This window comes from Lygodium microphyllum, chromosome 6, assembly GCF_053477565.2.
Source record: "Lygodium microphyllum isolate KBCC chromosome 6, Lygodium_microphyllum_v1.1.10, whole genome shotgun sequence".
Classification (NCBI taxonomy): Eukaryota; Viridiplantae; Streptophyta; class Polypodiopsida; order Schizaeales; family Lygodiaceae; genus Lygodium; species Lygodium microphyllum.
The window spans coordinates 167,099,338-167,117,080 of NC_141140.1; the positions used below are offsets into that span (position 1 = coordinate 167,099,338).

The 17,743-nt window shown below is 37.2% G+C and overlaps 1 pseudogene; it reads left to right on the forward strand.

Annotated features, from left to right (window-relative positions):
- The first annotated feature begins 15,381 nt into the window (after window positions 1–15,381).
- Window positions 15,382–16,251, forward strand: LOC148035387 (putative glucose-6-phosphate 1-epimerase pseudogene; annotated as a pseudogene).
- The last annotated feature ends 1,492 nt before the right edge of the window (window positions 16,252–17,743 follow it).

Here is a 17,743-nt window from a genome sequence, read left to right on the forward strand (position 1 = left end):
AATGCTAGGACAATAGTACGATAATCTTTTCCTTTAGTAGAAAATTGTATTGTGATATAGTACACAGTTATGTGTGTTTGAAATTTAAGTTTGGGAGCCATAGAAAGTGGGAGATTTGAATGATGAAAAAGGAAATGGAAAGATTAAAGTGTATTACATATGAGAGAGAGAGAGAGAGAGAGAGAGAGAGAGAGAGAGAGAGAGAGAGAGAGAGAGAGAGAGAGAGAGAGAGAGAGAGAGAGAATAGACCTTTAAAAAACCTAGGCACAACAAATCTTGTACACATTGGAGATATATTGAAAGATGGCCTTGAAGCTTAAAAGATTTGACTCGTGGCTACCTTGCCATCATTAGTGGAAATTGATAACATCTTTGTTAACCAAGTGACATGATTTATCCCTTTTTAAAATATTTAATGAATATCCCAAATCATGTCTCATGTAATTAGATATATATTTTTCCATAAACTTTATAGAAGAGCTAGATATTTGACTTTATGAGGGGTATAGTGCATTTTCAAGTCACACTTTTCTCCCATTGGAATGGATAGCTTAGACTATATGGTTAAGTTGCTATTGGTTATAATGCCTTGTTGCTTCATACTATGTTTAAACTGATTATAATGACCTACTACTTTTTTGCAGCACGAATCTCAGTTGATCTGGCAGTAAGGCTAATGGTATGGAGGAGGATGCAAGTTTATCATGATTGGGATGCTCCATATTCTTCTCAAGGCATGAGCATCCCAATTCATAGTTGTGATGATAAGTAAAGTTCTTGGTATTTTATCTAATAGATCTAGTTTATCTCAATAGTGTATCTCAGATTCTATCCATCATAGCTATGTATATCATGCTTTAGATGGTGATATTGGTCCTCTCGGTCTAGTATTGATAATCAAACTGTTATTTTCTTTCTATGATCTCATTGGAAGAAATACATAATTCAATACTTGCTTGTTGTCCACAATATTAAAAGTTTAGCTACCAGTAGGTGTCTCATGTTGCTAGTGATTAATCCTCTTATATATGTCATATCGTGCTTTAGATAGTGATATTGGTCCTTTTTTTAGTATTAATAATCAATTTCTTTTTTTGTAACATGTTGATTTAGCAATAAAGAGCCTCATGAGCTTCATGTGGGTTTGGATGGAAGAATAGACATTTATCTACTATTAAGGGCTCACCATCAAACTCTCTAGTTGGGATTGCATCACAAGGTAAGTATTAGTTAAAATGCATGTATGTGGAAATATCATGCATGCACAGCTAGTGTTGTCATGGATCATGCTTGACGAATTAACATATGTAATGAAACTTTACACCAAGGTAGGCTACAATTTCTCTTTCATTATGCTCATCTTTGTGTTGATGTTGAAGTTGATAGTTTGATGGCTAGCTGATTAGAAGAGTAATGACCAAGTTGCAGGTTGCATCTAAAAGACCTTCCAAGGGCATATTATTCCCTGTTATGATCCTCACACTAGATTTTTGTGGAAGCTTTATAGAAGACCTAGATCTTTGACTTTTTCAAGGGTATAGTGCATTTTCAAGTCATGCTTTTCTCCCACTGAAATGGATATCTCAGACTATATGCTTAAGTTGCTGCTCATTATCATGCTTCGTTCCTTCATAATCTGTTTAAAATAATTTTGATGACCTACCACTTTTCTAAATTAGTCTGAGTGTGCTTTGTGGGGATGGGAACACTAGAGTCTTATCTAGTCCCTCTTGTCATGATGATGGTTAAAGAGTTCGAGTGTCATGTTAGTATGATCAGTTCTTATGTGATTATGTTAGTATGATATGTATTTTTCTTTTTCTTTTCTGCCTGATATGGGGTTTCATGGTGTGTGATTATCTGCATCGCATGCAGCTTTCGATCGCATGTATGTGGAGGTCATGCCAGATTCTTCCTAGGATGTGGACTACTAAGGGTGGTTAGTCGATCGCGGTCGAGTCATATGGGTTTATTATGATTGATATCATATATGTTCCTATCCTATTATTTTGTATGCATTCATTGTGACTGTCTATGTGTGTAAACCATATTAATGGTGCCTCAAACCCCTCCCTCGATCTAGTATGCGTCTTTGGTATTGCATGATTATTCCTTGTTGCTAGATTCAGATCTTGTTGCTAAAGCATGATTATCTAAGTTTGTGAGTATTTCCTTACGGCTAGCTCCACATGATCCTGACATTTATGATCAATTTTTAACCTCTTACAGTAAGAGGTCTAGTCCATTCTTATGACACCTAAGAGTTTGGGGAAGGCTCTTCCTTTACCATATTGTGGGGAATCCTTCCCTAGTACCCGCTCTCAATTGTTCTTCAACAAGGTTATTTTGAAGCTATGATAGAAGTAGCCTCTAGATGTTTTGGATCCAAAGAAGGTTATTACCATGTCAGGGGTCAGCGTCTCTATGATTTCCAACTTGCTACGGAAACAGTTGTGCGAATTTCTTCCAGATAGGATTATGGCTGCCAAAACCATGTCTCATTACCTCTCCAAGGATTTGTCCACAACTTCTTTTATGGTCTGAAAGGTATTACCATTGATTGGAGTACCTATCTCCTAGCAAAGATGGATCAACATTTCATTAGAGCTAGTAGAGGAAATATGACTAATGTTAGATTTGGATTGTACATTTATGTATCCTTGAAGCATGTTGCCCCTGGCAAAGGAAGTACCTTTACCTCTAGTTCATCTTCCAGAGATTCTTCGTCCTCCTCATGAAGATGATTATGTAATCATTGATGATGATGATTCTCCCTCACCTCTAGTCATTCAGAGAAAGTGCTTGAAATGAGCTGTTGCATGAGTGGCAGTTCCTACTCCTTCATTTCCAGTTACAATTTCTGCTCAATCTTGCAGCACACTACATGCCTTTCTTCAAATGTCAAACCTTTTCAAAGCTCATAGGAATGGTATGCTGGACATTTCTATTCCTTCTGTGCAAGGCCTGGTAACTGGAGATGCCATTCTTTTTTTGTGCAAGGATATTCAGAGCTCAATTGAACTTTTAGTTAGAGCCTCTATCCAATAGTTTTTTTCTTCTTTTTATGAAGAAGTTTTATATGATGTGTCTCTTCTCTCCCCATCGCATCTCTACATATCTTCTCTCTCTACATCTCAACATTACCTTGATTAATGACATACATTATATGGAAAGTAAGAGATGGTGATCAACTTCTATGAGAAGAAGGTATTGCTCGTCAAAAACATCTATTTGGTTGGAAAAATTGGTCTCTTAAAGCCACAGATAGGCTTAGTTTCATTAAATTCTTCAGCTAATCAAGGCTAGAAGATCATTGGTTAAAGATGATAGACAATCTCAAACCTTTTGCTTCATGCTAGATAGAGAAGACGACGAATTGGTAGTGGTCTCAAAATGTAACAATGATGCAATCAAATCCACACAAACCCATTAGAGTCTTGTTGCAATATTTTGTAAGTACAAATTTGATACTAATTCAAATTGTGTGAATCCCATATCTTCCCACAGTTGCACAAATTGATTATTAGTGTAGAAAATCTAAGCCAATTCTTGTATCTCTATGTAGATTTATCTTTTTCAATATTATTGTTATCCACATCTATTTCTAGGCCATCAATATTATATCTCTATGACTTGAGACATCATTAGCCATTATAGTCTTGTTTTAACTAATGTCATTGTTATACAATGATGTGATTCTTGTGTATCTATGAAAGTGGTTTGTTTGAGTGAAATAAAATATATCTAAAAGTTACAAAATGATGAATATTTAAAACCATTGATAATGGAAGAAAATTAATATTTAATTATTTCTTTTGGAGTTTCCCATGTGCCAATGTGGTTTGATAGTGAATCTTTAAATGGATAGTAGCTTATCAAGCATATTAATTAGAGAAAACAATAGTGCCAATTTTACCAATGTCTTCTTTTAAATAAGCAAGATCTTGTGACTACTAGATTTCTGTTACAACCCTTCTTAGACCAAGGCATAGTAAAAGACACTGTCATTTTCTAAAGCCGCATTAAACTCTCCAATGGGAAGCTTAGAATCGCATGTTTGTATGAGAGGTTTACAACATGCTAGGAAGTAAGAATAAAACTTTGGAAAGGAAGTACACCACTCCTAACTTATCATCTTAATTTTGATGCTTTTATTTCTCCATGAAAATAATCAGATCCAATATGAAATAACAACATTAGTTGTAATCACTTGGACTTAGCATGTTATAAAAGGATAAGAAATAACTTGCAATCCACATGCAGATGAACCACCTAGATATTTGATAGCATCATCTAGCATAATGTGTATGCATATTGCGGATGAATGTAATGCACAAATGGTTATTCTTGATTTTGTATTTGGACCTATTATACATTATTATGGTAAAGTAATTTTATTGCATTGAATTATTCTAATTGAGTACAATATCCTATGTTAGAAAAAATTTAGTTGGTGGCATATTTTTCATGTGAAGCTTTCAAAGTCCTCACATGAACAAGTGACTTCCTTCTGAGACACACACACATACATTAGGGGAGAGAGAGAGATGTTGATTTTACGAAAAAAAAGAGAGATTTTGATCAAGAATAAATTAATAGAATAGATAAAATAAGATTTTGTATTGTTGTGTGGAATTATGTTCCTAAACTCTTGAATAAGGATTCTCCTTTTCTAGGATTGAGAACATGGAGGTATTAATTATATTAAATGTTCCTAAAGTAACAAGAGCAAAAGCTATTAGAAAAATGCCACCTCCATAGTTGCTCCCAAACCTGGGTATGCAAATACTTGCATCAAGGAAATGGTAGAGTCTACTATAAGCATCCTTTTCCAAATTTTGATACAAGAGACGTGGTATAACAAGCAAGGTCTGCAATCGTGAAACTTGTGTCAGACACATGCTAGGAAGAAACTAGTTACCACATGTAAGAGTTTGGAAACACTTTATAATAAAGAGTCAAATATTTTATGTATGCTAAGAAATGAGAACAACATGCATGTTTATTTACCTGATAAGTCAATGGAAGCCAATGTGTAATTTTGAGTGCAGCAAAAAGTCTATCAAGAAACCATTCACTATGAACTGAGATCACAACATTATCAATGACGATTGTTCCCTCCAATGTGAATGGATTATAGAGCCCTTTGGCCATAGTAGAATGAATATCTACAAACCATAGATTTATTATTAAAACAAGCAATTATTCTTTTTTAGCAAGCATGAAAATTCATGCCTTCTATAATAGCATCATTTTCGAACAATTGAAAACTTACCTGTAATCGAGTAGGAAACCATTTGTTTGATATTCTCATCCCAAGCCAACATTTTATCACCAAGGACAATGTCTTTTGCATATTTGCAATAAAAGAGATGGTCATTTCCTACTGAGAGAAGAGGTTGTTAAATGAATTGGTTCTAGAATGTATGGGTTTAAAGATATGAGGTGGTCAAATTGTTTAAGGAAAATTAACCATATTAATCAATTACCAGAATGAATTAAGACAAAGTGCAAAGGAGTGAGATCAATCTTCTTTATTTGTGTGCCAAAAGAACCAGGATTTTGAGAGAGCTCGAGTTGCAAAAACATTGATGATGCATTTTCATCAGCATGCCCAAATCCATATATATCATTGAACTCTAGCTTTTGTAGATTGGTATTCCAGACTACAACCTTTTATGAAAATAGAAGGTAAAAAAGAATATGTTGTTCATGATGAAGTAGTAAAATGGGAGTAGCTAGATAATATTTAAAAAAATGAAAAACATAAATTAATTGTTAGGATAGTGCAACCATTTCAAGTGTAAATAGAAAAATGTTCTAAAACCTTTTCTCCAATGTCAATGTCATATATCTTTTTGTGATGTCCAACCTCTGTCATGACCATGGAGGTTCTTACACCATAGGCCCATTCAATTAATTATGGATGCTCATAGCTCTTATTGTGTTTTCATTGGCTACAACATTACTGTGCCTTTCTCAAATCTCGAAATGAGGTGCATCAAATTCGGAAATAGATAACATCAAGTCATAAAGATGCGTGCATGGAACTAATCAAAGGATCATGGATGAATGATGCCACCTTTAACACAGCTTCCAATTGCATCAGAGGCACATCTTGCTCCCACACCTGCAAGAGTGGTAACTCCCACCACAGCTACTGTACAAAAAGGCCCAAGTATTGGATCCTCTACAAGACATGTCAATAGTGCACCAGCTACTCCAAATATGCTACCACTAGTAGCACCTGGAATTGATTGGGAGCTCTAGTTAGATATGTGATTTATGGTAACGTTGGAGTATATAACACCTCAAAGACAAGTAAATGAGCTTTGGATCACAAACATGTCGAGTCATGCACAATCAACATAGCTGAGAAAGGAATATTAGTAATAAGATGATAAAAATTTGAGAACCATACATACATATATGTGTTTAGGTTTGACGTACATATATGTGTGAGAAACTAATATTCGTGATAAGATGATAACAATGCGATACCCATATATACATATATGTGTGTAGGTTTGACATGCACATACATGAGTGCATGAAGAAAGGCTATGGAATGATGATCCATGAATGTCTATACTGTGTGGAAGAACCAACACTTTGATAATTTTAACCAACTATGAAAGAGAATGGTCTCTTTCTTAAATATTAGTGAATAATAGACCGTAGCTACAGGAAGATAACCTTGGCCAATACAAATGGGTGAGATGCTCATATTCAACAGTAAAGTTAGAAACATCAACTTCGATGGTGGTTGATGTGGTGGAAGAGGATGCGACCATCATTGATGGATCAGTTGTGAGGGTACTTGTTGAGGTCCCTTCTTTATACAAGGAATTAACATCATCTCCCGTATTATAAAGACCGCACCCCACAGTCCAAGCATTGTCATCACATATGATCTAAGAGCCCAATACATAGAAAAAATAACTATGTCAGCATAGCTACATAAAATAAGCACATGTACAATACTACATACTCAAAACAAGCAGCCACCTACAACATTGGTGACTCCTGTATCATCGATGAAGACAATCTCTACACCAGCAGGGGAGTTTGATGATGCATCGCAGCCCCCAGTGGCTTGGATCTAGTACACATACATGGTAAGAAGTGAGTATGAAAGGAAACGAAGATATAGAAACAGTAAATTGAGAGTGAACCGCACGCACAATCCACATACCTGCAAGTTCCAATCACGGGTCACACCGTAAGCAGTGACAGTAGCCGGGATGGTGAGATATCCAGCCTCGATCATCTGACAAGTTGACGCCACCGCATCTGCCGGGACAGCACCCCAGTATAAGCCGGGCGTGCCTTGACCCAGCAGGGCCGACGCCAAGAGCGATAGCCACCGTCAGGAGGCGTGTACACGGACAGCTGCAATGTGGCCTCTGCTCCCTCCATAATGTTGCCATAACTGATGACGACGGACATGAATGCTATTAGGATCAGACAGAGGGGGCACTGGAGGCGCATCGACGCGGCCGCAACCGATGATACTGACTGGTAATTGTAATGATGTGAAGCTTGTTTCTTCATAGATTTCCTACGCGGGCCCGCGCAGACCATGATCGGGGACCAAGATTACCGCTTCGTGCACCGGCCGATGTTTCTGCAACCCAGCCAGGAGGGGTATATCACACACGTACAAGGTGGCTTAGTTCTATGTGTGCGTGTATATCGATTATAAGAGCGAACGCGGGCTCGCTCGTACAATACTGTGGCTGAGCGGGGCGCAGCTTATGTACGCGTACGATGCCACTCTCAAACACTTACAACACGCCAGGTTCAATGCTTGGCCGATGATGGTGGGCATTCGGCTGCCGCCATCGTCGCCGATTGAGAGTTTTACAACCAGACAGCTGACGCGGTGTTATGGGTTAGACTCGCTCTTAACAATTCAAGGGAAAAGATGCTAGCAAGAGTGTGGAAGAGGGAGCTTTTTATCGTTTCCTACATGGAAGATTTCAACATTTCCCACATGTTCATGTCGTGTCCCCACATGTAATTAGGGGATTGCATTCCCCATTTGCAATAATGGGGACTCGTAATGAGAATGTACTAACATTTCCTATCCATCTAGACCTACAACTAGAGAATGGCATTGTGCATTTATAATTCTAGGGAATTTTTCAATATCTCCTACATGTCTATATATGTACTCTTGCATAAGACTAGGGAATTACATTCCGCATTTGCCAATGTAGGGAATTGTGGGTATAGAGAATTATCTAAATACTCCGAAAACTCTCTATAGACGAGATTAGGGGAATTCAAGCTTATGGTCTATATCTTGTACATTCAACCTATAACTAGTGGAATTTGTAGTGGACTATATAAAATGAACCTGCATTGTGTAAGAGGCACACATGCACACATGCACAGGCACCCCACACACATGCACATGCACACCTAAGGGATAAGCCAAAAGCAAGTATCATACTTGCGTCAACTAGAGAAGTTTCCTACTTAGCATTGAGATGTTTTGCAATATGGGATCAAGGTTTGAGCTCAATCTCAAAATAGTTGATTTGATTAAGGCATTTAATGGGAACTAGGAGGTTGGTGTAACTGATGTGAATGTGTGAACCTTAGGTTATTAAATGAAATGTACAAAGTACATACTATTACATACATTTCAATCCTTAGAGAATTAATCAAACACTCATGAGGTTCACTCATAATTATGTAAGTCTACCACTTTGAAATTTTTTAATAACCTTTCTTAGATCTTTTCTATGTACAGAAGGGTAAAATTTAATGGGGATATTCACAAATTGAATGGGAAAAATGTGTGTTTTATTCATGATAAATTTGCATGTGAGGGGTTTTTTAATTAGGCCTTGAACGCATGTGATAACTAGGCTTTCGATATAGTGAGCACCTTGAGTTAAAACACAAAAGAGGACACTTCAATGGGTTGAGAAATTTAAGAAGTCTTGATCATCGAAATCCTAAAAACTGGATAATGACTTAAACTATGGAAGAAAAAAGCCATTGAATCGCTCAAGTTGAGAATGAAAATAGTTAAGTAAATGGCTGCTAAATATTTGTTTGCTTTCATAGATCTTCAAAGAAATTCCTACTTTCAAGAACCCATATTAGCAGAGATTTCCACAGGTTCTTGGTTGTTGAAATACTTGCTAATGGATGTGCTTAAAAGTGTCACCCATTACATAAACTTGCATATGCTTTAAAAAATCTGCAATGGTACTTACATAAATTACATAATTATTGTATGATAATTTATGTTTGCTTTGTATAAATGATACATTTTTATAGCGAATGCTTGTTAAATGTGAGGTATTGTACTCAGTAAGAGAAATATGAACACTTAATTTCCAATAGTTATAGTTCTAATTAATTTTTGCACAATTCATAGTACCTTATGTTAGTACTCTAATTGAAAAGACATCAATTTTACATACTAATCAACCTTTGAGATATTACCTAATTATGAGCTCTTGTATATGACAAGCTATTGAAAATAAATTATTTAAGAAATAGCTTGTGTCAAGAAGAATCTTGCATAAATTACAAAAAGGTAATGAAGCAGATTGACTCAGAGAGAAAAGACTATAGAGAAAAGAGAAAGGGGAGTGTAGAGGAGAGAGAGAAACTTGAGAAGAAGAGAGAAAGATTATAAGTGGAGAGAGAAAGATAGGAAAGAGGGAGACAAATGGCTAACACCTATGAAAGGATAGGCAGAAGCTTTACAAGGTGAAAGGACAAAGTATTTTCTTGCATAGATTCTTGTGATGGTGATGTTGTAGCACTTATCAAAAGAGATAGTGGACTAGTATTATATAAGAACCACCTAATTCCTTTTGTGATTTCAATTAGGACAAAGTATTTTCTTGCATAGATTCTTGTGATGGTGATGTTGTAGCACTTATCAAAAGAGATAGTGCACTAGTATTATATAAGAACCACCTAATTCCTTTTGTGATTTCAATTAGAGTGCTCTTAATCCACTAGCTAGTTCAACTCTAACAAATATATCATTATCAAGGAACATGAATTTCAGTAGTAGTGAATCGAGTACCCAATCACAAAGATTAGTGAAAATTTTCTCCACATTTGCTTGTAAGACCTTCACTCAATTAATATCCTTGCCCTCTCTAAACATTGAAGTCTTCATGTTATGTGGTCTAGACAACTCGGTGTTAGAAAAATGTGTACTCCCTTGAGAAGCTACCATCTATCCCCTATGAAAAAAACTAAAATATTTGACAATGCTCCATGACTTACACTTTTGAAAAATTTGTCAGAGTTACCTATATCTCTAGAAGGTACACATTGTGCTCGATGATCTATGGATTTCATACTAGCCACTACATTAGAAAGTATTCTCCTATCCTACACCTGTTTTGAGTAAGATAGGATAGGAAAGTTAATATTTGTGGCTTTTTAACCCATACAATTGGGCATTTTGATAGCTTTCTGAATATGTGAAACACTGGTTAGAGAACTTGTGACAATGTTTACTTATGGTACACTATAGTGAGCTACTCGAGTTAGATCACTAACCATTCTTGCAGCAACAATAGCTATTGTCGCTACTCCAAATAATTGAAGACCCTGTTTGAACTTCCAAAAATCTATGAATAAAGTTGTTTTCCTATGTACCTTGAGATATAGATCTTGTTATCATTGCTAGGTTCACTTGCCTTTTTCAATTCCGAAATGAGTGACCTTACAAAGTTTCAGCAAATTGATCTTCTGTTTCATCTGAGAAGGCATTTTTCCTCAAATTGCCCAATCCCTAAAGAATATGTGATTCTTTTGCATGCTTTACATTTCGAGAGATAGTCCCATTCTTCTTCTTGCTTAGGTTACATTCATCATTTGAAGGAGCAAAGGCTTGATGTTGCACTATGTAGTTGCATACTTCCCTTCTCAAGCTATACAATGGATGTTGTATACAACTGCAACCTTTTGTTCTCAGGCTATAGATTTGAAAACTTTCCTTCTCACGCTATGAAGTTAGTTATGGTGTGGAGTATATTACTCAAGCAACTAATCAGTCTTTTGGTGCTGCAAGTGGTTGTTGTTGCTACTAATGAACTTGTTGAATATACATTAAACAAGCTCATACAATTATTCTTATGACTAGTATTATGCCTTTTTTCTTGGTGTTCCAATTACTCCTCTTTTTGAGCTTTGGTGTTTTGGTATCTTGCTAGGTATATACAATGTCCATACCATTCCAATTAATCAACGTCCATAGTATTAGCTTTGGTGCATGTGGGAATTTGAGGCTTCTTATTATGAGCCTATGTAACCTTTCCCTTGTTTTCAATACATCCTTGAACCACTACACATGGTTTCTCCTCAACTACTCTCTTGGCACAGCTCAAGGTATAGAACAAGTTCTTTAAACCCAAAATATGAGAGTCGTGGTCTAGATAGTAACATAATTCTTGGAGTAGAGGTGGCCTAGCATGCGAGTTCTCAAATCCATGAGCTTATGTTGGAAATGTATAGGTAAGAGATATAAGATTCAATCTACCTTAGAAAGCCAGGGTAAAAATTTCTACTTATGGATATAATTGTGTTATGTGATACATCTCATATAGATATATTGTATAAGCATGTTTGTCATGATTTCTTTTAAAAATAACATAGAAATTTAGCTACCTTCTTATACTTTTCTAAAAAACAATACAAGAGCTTCATGAGGTGCAATAGTAGCTTTTATACCCAACAGCATAAATAGCCATTAGAGCATCACAAGCATCAACCATTGCATCAAGAGCTCCCTAGAACCTCATATTCAACTCTTCTACATGGACCTTATACACTTGGAATTTATGTAGCCATTTCCATTGCAACTCATGCAGTGTTTGTACTTGATTCAACATCAGTCACGAAATATTTCCAAGTATCATTAGCTTTTGGCAAGTCCTTCATTTTATTGAGGATCTCAAATACATTTGCAAGGGTTGAATCTTCTTTAATCTGATTATTTATGATAGGTAGACTCACAATACCTAAATGAACATTCACTAGAGTGTCGGTGTGGCTTTCTTGGAGATGAAAGCATATTTGAGGCAGTAAGTTTTATGTGATCTTCAGCCAAAGGATATTGGGGATTTTGGAAACTTTACCCGTATTGAAAATATCCGCGTATATCTTTGATAAATCCACATTGTGGTCACTAATCCCCAGCAGTGTTGAATCCCTCCTAATTGAACTTCCCACCCTCTCCTCCATATCTTTGAGTAATAAGCCACCCTACAGATTGTAAAAGCCCTCCAAGCACATTCTAGTGTTTATAGCTAGGGTTGCAAAGATTGAAGGAAACAAGAAAAATAGTTAAGTCTTGCTTGATACAAAAGTTTGTAGTTGGTAAAAATTAGCATTGTCATGTGGTTACATGTTTGATTGGTTTTCTAGATTCAAAACTAGTCTCTGAAATCTGATGAATATCACTGATTGAGTTCTAATAATTGAATTATAATTTTGGTTGAATAAAGACACATGTAAGGAGTTATCTTAAGTGCTATAATATGTCTAATATAAAAAATACATGTGCTTTATGAAAAAAAACTTTTTTAATAATTTTGAGATGATATTTGCAATTCTACCCACGATAGCTTGTAGACCAAGTGTATCCCAGTCAATTTGAGTACCTAGACAACTATATTTGGAGTTTGGAGGAGAAAGTTGAAGAAAAAAGAGTTGCACAGCAAGTTCACGATGGGATTGTTGTACTCATGATTTTGATAGAGGGTTTCTTACTTAAGGATTCTACTTGCCTACTATTGTCAGATGCTTTAGGCTATTAGAACAATGTTTGTAATCTAAGATGGTATATACAATATAAGTTTGTGGAGTAATATATAGAGTAGTTTTGGTTCTCTTGATTCTTCATTCCATCTTGTATATTATTCTAAACCCATATCAGTTATGACTTGACAGATATCCCCCTTGTTGACATTTGGTAGACCTGACATGAAAAGCCACATGATCTAAGCTATGACAAGATGGTAGACTTAGTAGTACCTTCATGATCTACATGACCTATAGAACTTGGAGATATTTGTCATGACATAAAATGGATGTTACAAGATTCGGGAAAACAACTAAGTCGATAGAGTTTTCTTAATAATGCCTTGTAAAAATGACACAGCTATAAAAGGTATTGAGATGTGTAAATTTGATCACTTTCACAAATAATATAGTTATTTTCTCTCATTTCACCATTTTGTCCATAACTTTTATGTCTTCACACTCTTCCTTGTATCTTTCTAGTCTTTCTTTCTCCTTGTCATTCATTCTTTCTCCTCTTTTCTCTCTCTTCTACACTCTCTTCTCTCATTGCTCATCTCTCTTCTTAACAAGTGGTATTAGAGGATTGGTATTTGATCCCTTTGGTTATAACATTATCCTTGATTTCCTTCTTAGAAGACTAGGCCAACAGGTCCACCCATAAGAAATGTTCTATATAACGTGTGTTGAAAGGATGTTAAGAAATACCCTTTCTTTACATATGGTAAGACCTAGAAACCAATTTGGATGCATCATGGGTAAAATGGTAGGTCATGGTCAAGAAATAGACCATTTTAGAGGTAAATAAGTTAAACAAAAGGAGATTAGAGTTAGTGAGGTTTAGAGGTCCACTCACTTTTTCAAATACACTTTCTCTTCCGACTTTCTTTTAAGTGTTTGTAAAAGCTCTCATGGTGGCTGTAAGAAACCCTTCCTCTTGCTCTTGAGTGACCATATCTTTCTCTCTAACAATGGGACAAATGTTCCATGAATCTTGAGGAACATATGGAGTATAGGTTTGATGACATTGTTTGAAAATCATAGTACATTTTGCATTAAAGTTCCTACTCTCTCCATCTCTCATTGCTACCTCTGATCTTTGTTCTGTTGATGAAGTACTAATTGAGCACTCATTTCAAAGATATTTCAACAAGTCTTGGTAAGATTCAACATTTGATCTTTGTCCATTTTTCTAAAACCGTAAATGTGAAGGAGGGCAGTTAGAGGGTAGCCATAGCTTCAACCTTGAAGCTCAAGATTTCTTCAAGTTTTGGTACGCTAAGGAGGAGCTATATAAAACTAATATTGAGTTAGCTTTTGCTGAAGATAACTTTTTTAACCTTTCTATACAAATGGAGCAATAAAGCACGTTGTCGTATTGCTGCGCATTCGAGGTGTGAAAACCACCCGAAAGTTGTGTGTGCAATTTGATACTTTGTGAATACTTAGTTGTTGTGATTACATTTATTCTCTGCGTATGAGTCTAGTAGCGAGCATGAAGGGTTGCTTTCAGTCTATGTTGAACAGGGTGAAGGAGAGAAGACATTACAACTATACAAACAGATGCAAGAGGAGGATATTTTCTCAAATTAGTAGACATTTAAGATCACATTTCAAGCATGTGATATGGGAAACCAAGAAAAGTTTCTTGAGAAATTTTCCGAGCATTAGATTCAGATGCTCACAAGAAGGGCTTCACTTTAGATGCTTTTGTTAATAGCACACTTATTAGTATTTATGGTAAATGTGGCAGCATTTTAGAAGCAGAGAGCATGGAGGATGGGGCTGTTGCAGACATCCATACAAGACCGAATGGGTCTTCTTCAGATAGTCGTGTAGGTGATGCGAAAGTGTGTGGAATAAGTGGAGGAGAGAAAAAGAGGCTGTCAATTGCTTGTGAGTTAATTGCCAGCCCTTCAGTAATATTTGCTGATGAGCTTACAACAGGCAGAAAGGGTAATGGAAACCTTACAAAACCTAGCCAAGGATGGGCATACCGTTGTCTGTTCAATACATCAACCTCGAGGTTCAATTTATGCAAAATTTGATGACCTTGTACTGCTAGCTGAAGGGTCACTTGTTTATGCTGGCCCTGCCCAGGATTATGCCTTGTCCTACTTTACTGAACTTGGGTACCCAATGCCCACAGCATGTAAATCCAGCTGAGTTCTTTGCAGACCTCATTTCTGTAGACTACAGCTCGCCTGAAAATGAAACGTCCACTCACATACGCCTGGATAATTTACTTCAAGCATTTAGGCAGAAGTCACATGCGAGTTATGAGCTTAATTTACAGGGGGAAAATAGAGTAGATTTGTCTCATTCCACCGAGATTAAAGAAGTCCCTATTGCACCTGTCAATCGTATTGGTTGGTTGAAGCAATTCAGATTGCTGCTTAAGTGTGCCTAGTTGCAGGCTATGTGAGATGGACCTACAAATAAAGTTCGTGCCAATATGTCAATATCATCAGCGATCATATTTGGGTCAATCTTTTGGGGGATAGGGGCTTTTTCTGGGACAGGGGAGCCACGCTTTGGGGGAAGGTTTTTTTCGGAGTAGTGAGCTGACGAAAAGGGGGGGAAAAAGCTCGGATGCAAAGGGGAGTGAAGTTCCTCAAGGGCAGAGGTAGACGGGAGGCGGAAAAAAACGACCGTGGAGAGGAATTGCTGTTTGTTAGCAGCAAGGCAATCTTCAAGCCTCCAAAGGCTATCCGAGGTGGAATTCCCATATGTTTTCCTCAGTTCAGCAATCTAGATCAAACAGAACAGTATGGTTTTGCTCGGAACAGGTTCTGGAGTATAGATCCAAATCCCTTGCCCTTGTCAACAAGTAGCAACAAAGCGGTCATTGACCTTATTCTCCGACCTAGTGAGGAAGATTTTAAACTCTGGAATCATAGCTTTGAATTTCGCCTTCGAGTTGCTTTAAGCCCTGAAGGAGAGTTGACACTTACTGCACGTGTTCGCAACACTGATGCTAAGCCTTTCTCTTTTACTGTGGCTATGCACACTTACTTCTCAGTTTCAGATATCAGTGAAGTGTGAATTGAAGGACTGGAAACTCTGGATTATCTTGATAACCTTCAAAACCGAGAGCGCTTCACAGAGCAAGGAGATGCTCTGGCTTTTGAGGGTGAAGTCGATAGAATCTATTTGAACACTCCAACGAAGATTGCAATCATTGATCATGAAAAGAAACGAACATTTGTACTAAAAAAGGATGGGCTACCAGATGTAGTTGTTTGGAACCCATGGGAAAGAAAAGCAAAAGCTATGGCTGATTATGGAGATGATGAATATAAGCATATGATTTGTGTTGAGCCAGCAGCAGTTGAAAAACCAATTACTCTTAAACCAGGTGAAGTTTGGAAAGGAACAGCATTTGGTGGCTTCAAAAGCCGCCTTGCGGTTGTAGAAGGTGCCAAAGCAGCTGGGACATGGATTGTGACCTTTAACGGCTGAAAGAACTAAAAGGCAACAGATGATAATCTAGGAACCGTAAGCCATCTCAATATCAGTAAATAGTCATCATGATGGAACTTGAATCAGAAAATTATCCATGATCTTTCACTTTCTTATTCATCAATGAAGACTATACTTTTGGAAATTTTCTTTGAAATGTATATATGATCTATGCATTCGAGAGGTTGCTCGGATTTCTTCATCTTGAATCTTGAAACTCTTATTGACAGAAATAAAACAGAGTCCTGACATTATTTTCTCATCTTGTTTATTCATCTGTTCGATCTTTTATCCTGAAATTTATCAAGGTCTTCTGAAGACGCAACTTTGCTTTCACAAACCCTTCGACATCTTTGGTGAACCCAACGTGAAAGCGTCGCAGAAATTTCAGGATGGGAGATAGTTCAGCCTCTATTTCAGCTTCTTCTATAGTTCCAGCTGCATCTACTTCAGCTCCATCAATGACTGCTGCGTCAAGTACTTCAACGGAGGATCTAAAACAGATTTTGCAGAATATGTCCATGTATATGCAGCTCCAAAATTAGCAAACACAAATGTATATGTAGCAGCAACAACAATTGCATCAACAACAGTTATCTCAGCAAAGGCAACTCTATTCGGAGCAGGAGAATGCAAACAACGCGACTAAGGCTATTGAAGCAGTTGAGAGTGAGAAGAAGCTATTTGACGGGCGTAATGTTTCAGCATATTTGAAGACATATGAGATCAAGATGGGGTTTTTTGGAGTTCCTGCTGGACTTATGAGTAAGTACTTCCTTCGTCTTGTCACACCTGCTTTGAGGACAAAAGTGACTGATCTTTTTATTCAAAATACACATTGGCAAGATTTTAAGAAGGCCTTGAAAGAAGAATACTTCCTTGAGGACTTTGGTATGGCTACTCGATGGTCATTCCGAGAGTGGGTCTACATGCCAAACAAAGGTCTCGCTGCTTCGGAGTTGATTCGAGAATTCGAAGAGAGGTATAGTCAGCTTGATGCTATTGAACAAAGAGTATTGGATGTTGAAAAAGTTGAGCTTTTCTTGCAAGCTGCAGATCCTGCTCTTCAAGAAGAATTGGGTGAGCTTCTTGAAGATCGTATGAAGCCTATGGGTCTTAAAACTGATTGGCAGGATGCTCAGGATGCAGTCTCGACTTTGACCAAGACGAGGATATGGAAGACTCGCCTACAGAATGGTTCCATGACACCTACACCATCATCAGCTCCTATGCCTACTTCTATCCCTATTATTTCTTCTCCTCCTCAGCCAGTTTCTTGGCCTATGCCAGTGCCTACTGTTTCTACTCCACCTATTCCTCTTGTTCCACGACCGATGCCTACACCTTTTGCTCCAAAACCATCCGCTCCATCGGTGCCTACCTCTCTTGATGACATAATCAAAGGCATCACAGATTTGACACTGGAGTCAGTCAAAGCGGAGTTGGTGGGTAAGTTGAAGGAGCAGTTTGCTTCGACTGCGCCTGCTACTTC